This window comes from Mixophyes fleayi, chromosome 6, assembly GCF_038048845.1.
Source record: "Mixophyes fleayi isolate aMixFle1 chromosome 6, aMixFle1.hap1, whole genome shotgun sequence".
Taxonomy (NCBI): Eukaryota; Metazoa; Chordata; class Amphibia; order Anura; family Limnodynastidae; genus Mixophyes; species Mixophyes fleayi.
This window is the reverse complement of record NC_134407.1, coordinates 142,499,895-142,510,296: the sequence shown is the minus strand read 5'-3', so window position 1 is coordinate 142,510,296 and position 10,402 is coordinate 142,499,895. Positions and strand designations below refer to the sequence as shown.

The window sequence follows — 10,402 nt, the reverse complement described above, 5'->3', positions numbered from 1 at the left end:
CACATGTCAAAACAGGGCTAAAGCTGTGCGGCAGGAATTAGGTGACGCAAGCTTTAGCTAGCTGCAGGAACTGCTCGCAACTCGATAGGGTATTAAGAGTGGGATGCAACTGGGGTTGCTTGCCACTCGTAATACCCTACCAAGCTGCGGCACACTCCCACTCCTACACTTCTAAAACGGACTTTGCGTCCGACTCTAAATAAGATCCTGTATTTGTAACTTGTAGAACCGGAAGCTCAAAATCACAAGGCCCCTCTGCACAGGGCCCCCCTCAGGGGGGTACAGTAGTACAGATTAATTCGGGTAGAGGTTTCCGCAGGGAATTAAGTGGACTTCCTTTCTAGCTAGCAGCATCGCCTGTTGCGATAGATTGGGAAGGGGGGTGTTGCAGCAGCCTGCATCTTTAGCTCCTGGCCCGTGTGCTCCCAGAAACACAACCAGCCAGGTTTGTATATTCCTTTGAACATACAATAGCGATGAGGTTAAATATCACTGTGGGAAAAAAACAAACAATAAACTAAGAAAAATGTACCTTGAAAAACCGGTAAGGTAGAACTGTGAAGTAGCAACACAGTAAAAGGAAATTACACATGAGACCCCTTCAGGTATTCTTCAAAAACAGAAAATTAAACCTTATTTAGACCATGTTTATAGCAAAATTTCAAATACAATAATTCCACCAAGCCCTGTAAAGTTCTAAACTACTCAACAAATGGTTGCATGTTCAGGCACTTGTTTTCTGTGCCCACACATGAATACAGCCCGGGGCTCTTCTGCTCGGCAGTGCATGAAATGACAAGTTCTGGATGCAAACACAGCCTGTAACATACTAATAAAAGGTAATATTTAAGCAATGTATATTACTCCTGTACGAAGGTCACCGCACACAAAATAGCAGCCTCTTTATTCGATGAGAGACCCAGTCAACTGGCAAGACGAGTCTTTTGGCTGTTGTTATGCACAAGAATTAAATGCTCTAGAAGACACAGATGACAGAAGTGCACTTTAGATTCTGTCTTCTGCATAATGTCCATTATTTGCTCTCCCAGTCTGCGATGCCAGCTGCCCATTCTCCTCATTATTCTTCAAGGGACATTCATAGCAGTATTTATTCTGTTTGTGAGCTATGAAGACCACTCCAATATTTCTGCTATATCCAACGTGACAACAGCAAGACAAGAACATGTGAACACCATCTTCTCTCTTTTTAAAGATGTTCATTTCATGTTATTTGTGGGACTGGGTCTCATGCTGTCATTTCTCAAACTTTATGGCTTTGGTGGAATCGCCTTCAACTTTTTGATAGCAAATGTCTCAATCCAGTGGTCCATTATAGTGCAAGGTTTCTTCTATCACTACAGACACGGGAATATCCACTTAAGGCTACAAAGTGTGCTGGATGCAGAGTTTGCAGCAGTTACGGCTCTTATCTCAGCTGGAGCTGTTTTGGGGAGGACCAGTCCTGTTCAGCTGCTTCTGCTTTCTGTGGTGGAAATCCCTCTCTTTGTGGTCAACGACTGGCTTATCAATAAATATTTCCATATTATTGATGTAGGAGGTACCGTTGCCATCCACATCTTTTCATGTTACTTTGGCTTAGGTGTTTCACAAATTTTGTACAAACCTGAGCTACGAAGGGGTCACCTAAAAGAGGCCACAACTCCAAATTCTGATCTACTCTCCCTCCTTGGCACTATATTTCTGTGGATTTTCTGGCCAAGCTTCAATTCTGTCTTGGCCAAAACAGAAGACGCTCAACATCATGCCATCATCAATACATTCCTTGCTTTGAGCTCAGGAACGATTACAACCTTTGCTCTCTCAAGCCTAATGGATAAAAGGGGTCGGATAAGCCTAATGCATCTGCAAAATGCAACCTTAGCAGGAGGAGTAGCTATTGGAATTTCTGCAGATTTCATTAGTCCAGGTGGGGCATTTGGAGTAGGATGCTTAGCCTCAATAGCCTGCACCCTAGGCTTTCAGTACCTAAGCCCTTTCTTGGCCAAGAGAATGAAGGTGCAAGACCAATGTGGAATCCACAACCTACATGGCCTGCCAGGGATCATTGGCACTTTAGGAAGCATTGTGGTTATATTGATTGGACCTGTTGATACGTATGGTACCAGTCTGCACGAGATTTTCTACAACAATGATCCAGAAGGACAACCTATTTTGGGTGTCCTAGCAAATGGGGATACCTGGATGGCAAGGGATCAAGCTCTGCAGCAGGCTGCAGCCCTTGGGGTAACATTTGGGGTATCATTAGTTGGGGGTTATCTAACTGGATGCCTGCTGAAACTGCCCTGTTTTATTCACCCTTCAAACAACGACTGCTTTGATGACCAGCTATATTTTCAAATTCCAGAAGACATAGATAACAAATGGATTATAAATGACAACTCCAAACCGCAGAAGCACTTGCTGATACCATTGAAAAATATATAGCAGCCACCTGTAATTTCAGGAATATACAGCAGCCACTCCGTTTCACCTACAGCCACCTGGATTATTCACAGACCATATTATAATTGATAAAAGGTCCATATGAAGACCGCCACTTTTTTGCTTACTTGAAATTATAATTGTAGCATTATTATTAACTGCAGATTGAAAACAAAAGTTAAATAATGAGATACATTGAAGGACACATGTGAACACTAGTGCACAGAAAATATGTGGTCTAACCCATAGCAAGCCAGATTTTTTATTATGTTTTCTGAAATGAACTAAAAATAACAGAATCTGATTTATTGCTATGGGGTAGAATACGTTTTTTCTGTGCCCCAGAGATGTTCCCCATTATGTTTCCTAAGGCTGTGATACATTTAGAACACAACTCTGTGCCTATTTTTTCAGCATTTGGCTTGCCCAAACTCTCAAAAAGGAGTAAAAGTAAAATTGTATTAAAATGCAAGATAAATATTTTTTTTTATGCCAGGTTCTCATTCTCTCACCTATGCAAGAAACAATATTTACAATTTGATTGGTTACTATAAGCACCACAACCTTATTTAGTTACATGTATAACAGGTTTTTTTGCTTTTTTTTTTTTAAATGTCACACTATATGTTTTGAAAAACAATAGTTTAGGAGTGTAAATATTACTAAATCTGTGTAGTTTTTTTTCCTTTTGTCGTTAGGAAATTTTTATAATTGTGCACATACATATTTCAGTTTTTTGCTGAGCAGATGCATCTAACTATGGCTTGTGTTCCTCTATCCTATAGGTGAACCTCCCCGCTATTATGACAGGTTTGCTTAACTTTTTTAGAAAATAGTTGATTGCATTTTAAATATTTAACTTAGAGTCCAGAGGAAAAAGATTTTCTAGTGATAATTGTATATAAGACAAGAGAGGGGAACTATATTTTGCAACTGGTTCATATTGAAAAATATGGACCTACCGGAGACAAATATTTAAAACCTGGAACTGTACCTGGAAAATGATTTTTTTTTGGCAACTATGCTGAAAGTGGAGCTCTGTCATCCAGCCATTTCAGAAATGTATTAACACAGGCCCGTTGGAGGTTTCATGAGGTAGGGGCTGTATTATTTATTACTTACTTATAATTTCTCATAATATGCCCCGCCTCCAGACCTTTGTAGTAATATGCTGATAATTATGTTAATCCCTGCCTCCTATCATTCTGTGTAATGTGCTGCTGAAATCTCCTGGTGCAGTTTAATAAATAAAAATAAAAAAATTCTTGTAATGGTGCATTTCTAGACAAGAATGAAATCAAAAGCCTGTCCTATCGTGGCTGTAACACCTATGGGGACTGGATTTGCAATGGAGGAGGCTGGGACTGCAGCAGATCGCACCGACATCTGTTATGATTCTCTAATAATAAATAGCCTCATTACGTGGAAGTTCATAAATTATTAACTTATAAGTTCTTTAACCCAGGGCCATCTTTTCCATTGGGCACGATGGGCAGGTGCCCGGGGGCCCCACAGACAAGGGGGGCCCCATAGGCAGGGCTCTTAATTAGAATAAATAATCCTGCAAAAGAAAAAACCTGCAAAAAAAAACCTTCAAGGGTCACTGAGCAAGTACATCTATCTATCTCTATCTCTATATATCTATATCTGTATCTCTATACATCTATATCTATATCTATTTCTATATATGTAGGGGCCCCGGTGCACTGCTTTGCCCGGGGGCCCATAATGTTGTTAAGATAGCCCTGATTTAACCCAGGCTATTTGGTTTGATAACTGCTATCCATACATGTTTAATTGCAGTATAACTACTGAGGATATTCTACTGAAAATATAGCTTCATCCGGAATAGAACATATGATAAGACATCCCAAAAAATAAAAGTTAAAAATACCAGTTATTTTTAGCTACATTTTTCATACTCTTGTTCACACTTTTTAGTAGCAATGTTTCACTGAGTTTATTAAATTTACCTTAAAGAAACAAAGTGAAATATTAATGTAAATTATATAATGATTTGCATCTAGGAGTGAACCATTACGAAAAGGTTCTTAGTTTCTTTCCTAAATTGTATCTTAAAGTAATATACGGGAGAGGATAAAAGCCAGATCCATACCAAATATATGCACGGACAAGGATCCACACTAAATTCATCCACACACCCCTGGATCCACACAAAAAGCCGGATCCACACTAAATTCACACAAAAATTCACAGAAAAAAACAGATCGGCACAAAAAGTTGGATCCAAGTGTGGATTTAGTTTTTTTTTTTTCTTTTGTGTTTTTCTGTGCATTTAGTATGTATCTGGGAGGATCAGTGGTAGAACCCACCAAGATTATACTTAATTGTATTACATACTTTTTCATAAATTAAAGTAGAAGACATTAATACTTTATTATATGAAACAGAGGCGGATGGTTTCCTCGAAAATTTGAACTCTCCATGTGCCAAGAATATAATAAATACATGACAGGACACTGCTCATCTAACACTTTATCAGTTAAAAAGCTGCGTTGAATAAGGACAGGAAATTAGCTAATTGGCTTTGTCCCTGCAGCTTGGATTCAAAAATAACTTTGTTTAATGCACATAAAAATGTTATTCCTAGCAACATTTTAAAGACAATTACATTTCATTTAAAAACGGGATTTATACTTACAATAAATCTTTTTCTCTGAGTCCATCTGGGGGACACTCCTTAACCATGGGGTTGAGTCGGGTGGAGGAGCTGGCACCCAAAGAGTTAACTTTTTTCAGCCGACAGAATATCACCCCCGCCCATTCCCATACACCTCAGTTTGATTACAAAAGCCATTAGGAAGATAGGCCAATCAACCAAGACACACCACTCAACAGAGGGGGGAGTGGAGACAAAACAACGAAAAGACGGGGGGGATCGGAGTGTCCCCCAGATGGACTCAGAGAAAAAGATTTATCGTAAGTATAAATCCCGTTTTCTCTTTCATCCATCTGGGGGACACTCCTTAACCATGGGGACTTACAAAAGCAATCCCTCTGAAGGGTGGGACCGCTCTGATCTCCTTGCACGCAGAACACTACGGCCAAAGGAGGCGTCCCCAGATGCAAATATATTAAATTGATAGAATTTCGTAAAGGTATGGACCAAGGACCAGGTGGCTGCTCTGCACAGCTGGTCCGCCGTGGCTCCATTACGAGCCGCCCAAGACGCCCCAACCGACCGAGTAGAATGGGCAACAATAAGTTTCGGCACAGGGAGATTAATACGGACATAAGCCTCCCTGATAGTCAGGGTAAGCCATCTGGCAATAGTTTGCTTAGATGCTGGCCATCCCCGTTTGGAAAAGTCAAACACCACAAATAGAGACTCTGTCTTACGTATCTTTGCAGATCTCTTAACATATATACGTAATGCCCTCACTACGTGCAAATATTTGTCTTTGTTCCAGGAGTCTGAGGGTCCTCTCTCTATGGGACCCTGTAGGGCAGGTTTTACCTGCAGCCCCAAGGCCTTGCTAGTACGTCCCCTACTAGTGGATCCCTTGTTCTTGCGCAGAACTCTGGGACTTCCCTGTCTTTTGTTCGGTTCTTGTCCAGCAACCACCAGCTGAGGACCTACCTCCTCCACTGGTCCCTCGAACATGGGAATGCTCCTCTGGGGTGGGACCCTGCCCAGGGTAAGGTCGCGAAAGATGTCACCATCTTTCCCAGCAGCTTCAAAGACCTGGCTACTGACAGGATCCTGCCTGTCCACTCCATCTAGGACCTAAACTTGTCCTGTGGAGACAACCTTCTGCTGCGTACCAAGTCCCTCACTAGTCTCAAGAAACTCATTCTTAGACAAGGGATTCTCTGTGACCCTTTCAGACTCTAGAAGTTCGGTCATAGACTGAACAACTCGTCTAGCCGTAGCACCCTGAATGGGTGTGACTAAAACCTTTTCCCTTACTGGAAATTCTAAGCCTGTATAGCTTCGTCTGAACGAAGCAAATCGACAGCCCTGAGCTCTTTCTGATTTGACAGAAGCCAGCGAGGTAATTTTTTTCAAATCCTGAGGTGAGCTGGTCCCATGAATTCTATCACGATATTCTGGACCTACTCGTCTACCGAGGACCCTGTCTGCTGCCGGGCAAACCCAAGCAGCCGTCCTCCCACCCCACCCTCTGGAACCAGAGGTGGGTGGTAGTCATGCTGCTGGTCTATCCGGCAGCTTGGCGGAAGAAGCTCTCCGCGCCACAGGGGCAAAGGATGACCTTCCCCTACGGGACTGTCTCCTGGATTTCTTTTTTTTTTTTAACCTACAGCACCTGGTATTCCCAGGTGGTCTCCCATCCAAGTACTAACCAGGCCCGGCCCTGCTTAGCTTCCAAGATCAGACAAGATTGGGCTTGTTCAGGGTGGTGTGGCTGTAGGTCTCTTTTTTTTTTCTGTTTTCACAAGATAAGAAAAACTAAATCACGTTTCAAAATTCATAAACACTTCTCCAATTTATCAGAAAATACAGATTAGGTTATATTAACATATAGTATTTCTGAATTAAAAAAGACAGGCTTGGAGAACTTTATAGTTTTCTCATAAACAACAGTTATCTCAACACATCATTGTCTTATAATATACATGTCTACACATGCACACACATACACAAAGAAGAAATAAAAGTGATACTCAGCGGGGAAGATATGTGTCAACAGTGCACTTCTCTTCAAATGACTGCTGCAACTGTCCTCCTTTTGAAGCTTGGCGCCAAAAAGGGATCTTCCACGTGCTCACTCAGCGGGGGAGGGGAAGAGGTGCTTCTCAACACATTCCCCAACCACTGGAATCTCCTTCTGTGTCTCTGCTAACAGTGATTTCCCCAATCTACTTAGGTGAAATCCTGTTGCTTTATCTCTCACATTTTGCTACCACACCGCAAAATACAGGTACATATTTATCTATGAACCAGTCAAAAGATAGTATTTCTGTTCCTTTTCCTCTATATAGAGAGTATAAGATATAATTAGTCAAGCTGAAAGGCTGCAGCAGGTTTTTCAGTAATGACTGCAATTACCACAGAACACCTGGGCCCATTTAGCATTACATTTGGAACAGACAATATGTTTGGCACGCCCAAACACTTCCACAACCTTTATCAGAAAATACAGACTAGGTTATTTAACATATCATAGTATTTCTGATTAAATAAGACAGGTTTGGAGAACTTTATAGTTTTCCTTAAACACAGTTCTCTCAACACCTCATAGTCTTATAATACACATGCATACACAGAAGAAACAAAGTGATACTTAGCGTGGAAGATATGTGTCAACAGTGCACTTCTCTCCAAATGACTGTTGCATCTGTCCTCCTTTTGAACTTTGGCGCCAAAAGGGATCTTCCACGTGCTCACTCAACAGGGGGGGGAAGCGGTGTTCCTCAAACACATTCCCCTTCCACTGGCTCTCCTTCTGTGTTGTTTACTTTAACAGCGTTTTGCCCTTTCTCTTATAGTAGGGGAAAACCTGTTAGAATGTGTACCCCGCTAGCGCTATCAATAGCGCGCCATCCTCAAGAATTCACTGCCATCCCATGGGAGGAGGAACTTGGTATACTCCAGCTGGCTTTCGGGGAACCTCAGCAGTAAAGGCGCTTCCTGCCTAATGGCAGCGCCCGTCCTGCATCAGCGGGGAGAGTCTCTTGCCGACTGCTTCCCGCTGTGAGAAGCATTTCACCTTCTCTGTCAGCGGGGCCGCCCCCCCCCGACAGGCGCTTCTCCCACGAGTCAGCTCCGTTGTGCACGGAGCCTCTCGCCGCTATCAAAAGAAAAAAACCTGCAAAAGAAAAGGATAAAACCTATTACCAGTGAACCCTGTTCACGGTCTCTCTTGGAGCTCTTCAGGTGCGACCTTCTTCCAAGGGCACCCAACTCAAACTGAGGTATGTGGGGAATTGGCGGGGATGATATGCTGTCAGCTGAAAAAAGTTAACTCTTGGGTGCCAGACTCCTCCCCCTGACTCAACCCCATGGTTAAGGAGTGTCCCCCAGATGGATGAAAGAGAAATAAAGTTCCCTTATGTAAAACAGCTACAAATAAGAGTCACAATGGCTAAAAGAGGCTAACTGAGGTCTCCTGAGGGATTAACGAGAGGAAGCTACCTGTGCGTCTATATCTCCCAACATAATCACAACTTTAACTCTAATATGGTCTTTTGAAAGGTTTCTGAAACGTATATACTTGTGAATGTATTAGTAGCTACTTTATATAAGGCAATATTATTATTATAATTATATTTTAGGTTTAGTGGCCTCTTAATACCCACAAGAATCACAAATTGTGCAATTCCCTGCTTCCAAATAATGAGTTGTTTCTACCTGCATGTAGTTACATTTCTAGAAAAAAGAACAAATGTTCCTATTATTGCCAGAAAAAATTGAAATGTATCTAAAATAAAAGAAATGAGGTACTGATATTTTGATCAAAACATTTAAGCTTGCAACCAAACATCTAAGGTTCTCATTTGTACCTACACTCCTGAGCTTAAGACATCATTGAAATACAGGTAAAAATCATGTGGACTCACCTCACTACTTAAGGTGGATAGAACGTAACAACGAGGTTGTTTATTTTTAGAAGCCAACATTCTTGTTACCTTACACCCTAGATATTTGGTCTACAATTTTCCTAGGTCTCCGGCAGCATTAAGGGACTTAAGGACCTTTGCAGCTCACTCATGTGAACCTTCTAGTCTTTATATGACTATATCATCTAGGTATGCCACCTCATAATTCTGTGCCACCTCATAATTCTGGTGCAGATGAAGTATCTCATCCATGATGCGCTGGAAGGAACCAGGGCCACCATGGATTCTGAAAGGCATTGCATTAACTTGGAGCAGCCCCAATGATGTGGCAAATACAACTTTCTGCTTTGCCTTATCGGCCATCTCGACCTGCCAATACTCTTTTGTAAGATCCAGGGTTGAAGTATACATTTGGACAAATATTTTAAACATGGTCTTTAAAGATACAATTAAATCTTTTGATTAAGTTGTCAGTCTGAGGATGGTAAATGGATGTCCTAACCAAATATACTTTCAAAAGCCTTAGGACTCCTTGCATCAGTTGGAACATGAAATTCCCCAGCACTGTGAGGCAGAAGTGCTAACCACTAAGCTACCATGCTGCCCTGTATATAGGTGACATTTTGGGAGAAAAAACAATATTCCCTGTTTGCCAACATTTTAATATATTTCCAGGACACAGCTTCCTAATAGGTGCATCTCAGCACATCACTCTGTACTGTGTACATGGATCTTGGTGCACTGCAATACCCTTCCTGCAAGAAATATTAACTTATGAAGTACTAATAAGATCAAGTGTAGCCCGCATTTGGACAATACCAAAAATATGGAATAAATCTTGAAAACCTATATACTTCTGCTTTGTCTGTATACCTCTGTGGAGAAACATTATTTATCTTTTCTCTCCTACACTATAGTGTGTCTTTTTGCACCATGTTATGATGTAATGTACTGCAACCCATAATTTTAGCAGCCTTGTGAATCCAAACTAAAGAAAGCTGGTATGAGTTGAGCGGATATGAACTATAGCAATCACTGCTCTTTGCACCATGCTCTTACATAAGCTCCTATATCTCTGATCTTCGGCCTCTTGAGCCTAGTGTTTGTGCTACAGTGGAGAATTCTCACTAGCAAAGAACTCACAGGAATCCTAATAGACAGAATTGTGTTCCCAGCACTTCTCATAGTCCATCAGAAACCAAGTCAACCTCACAATATCTGACTGCATTTGATGTAGGATTTTCTTTTTCTACTGGTTCAGATTATGTAAATTACAAAAATTATGTAAATTCAAAAGATACAGGTTAAACATTTATAAGAATAGTGGTTTGACAAGCAAAAGGGGTAAAACAGGAGTTTCCCTTTATGATCAATTGCTCCTCCAACCTTTACTAAATATATAGTTGTTTTTCTTTCT

The 10,402-nt window shown here is 41.3% G+C and overlaps 1 non-coding gene and 1 pseudogene across 1 annotated transcript; one reads left to right on the top strand and one right to left on the bottom strand.

Moving 5' to 3' along the window:
* The first annotated feature begins 838 nt into the window (after positions 1-838).
* On the top strand, positions 839-3,007 carry LOC142160409 (ammonium transporter Rh type A pseudogene; annotated as a pseudogene).
* Positions 3,008-6,719: 3,712 nt separating this feature from the next.
* LOC142095812 (5S ribosomal RNA) lies at positions 6,720-6,838 on the bottom strand. Its single transcript, XR_012677988.1, has one exon. It is a non-coding gene; the product is annotated as a 5S ribosomal RNA (ribosomal RNA).
* Positions 6,839-10,402: the final 3,564 nt, after the last annotated feature.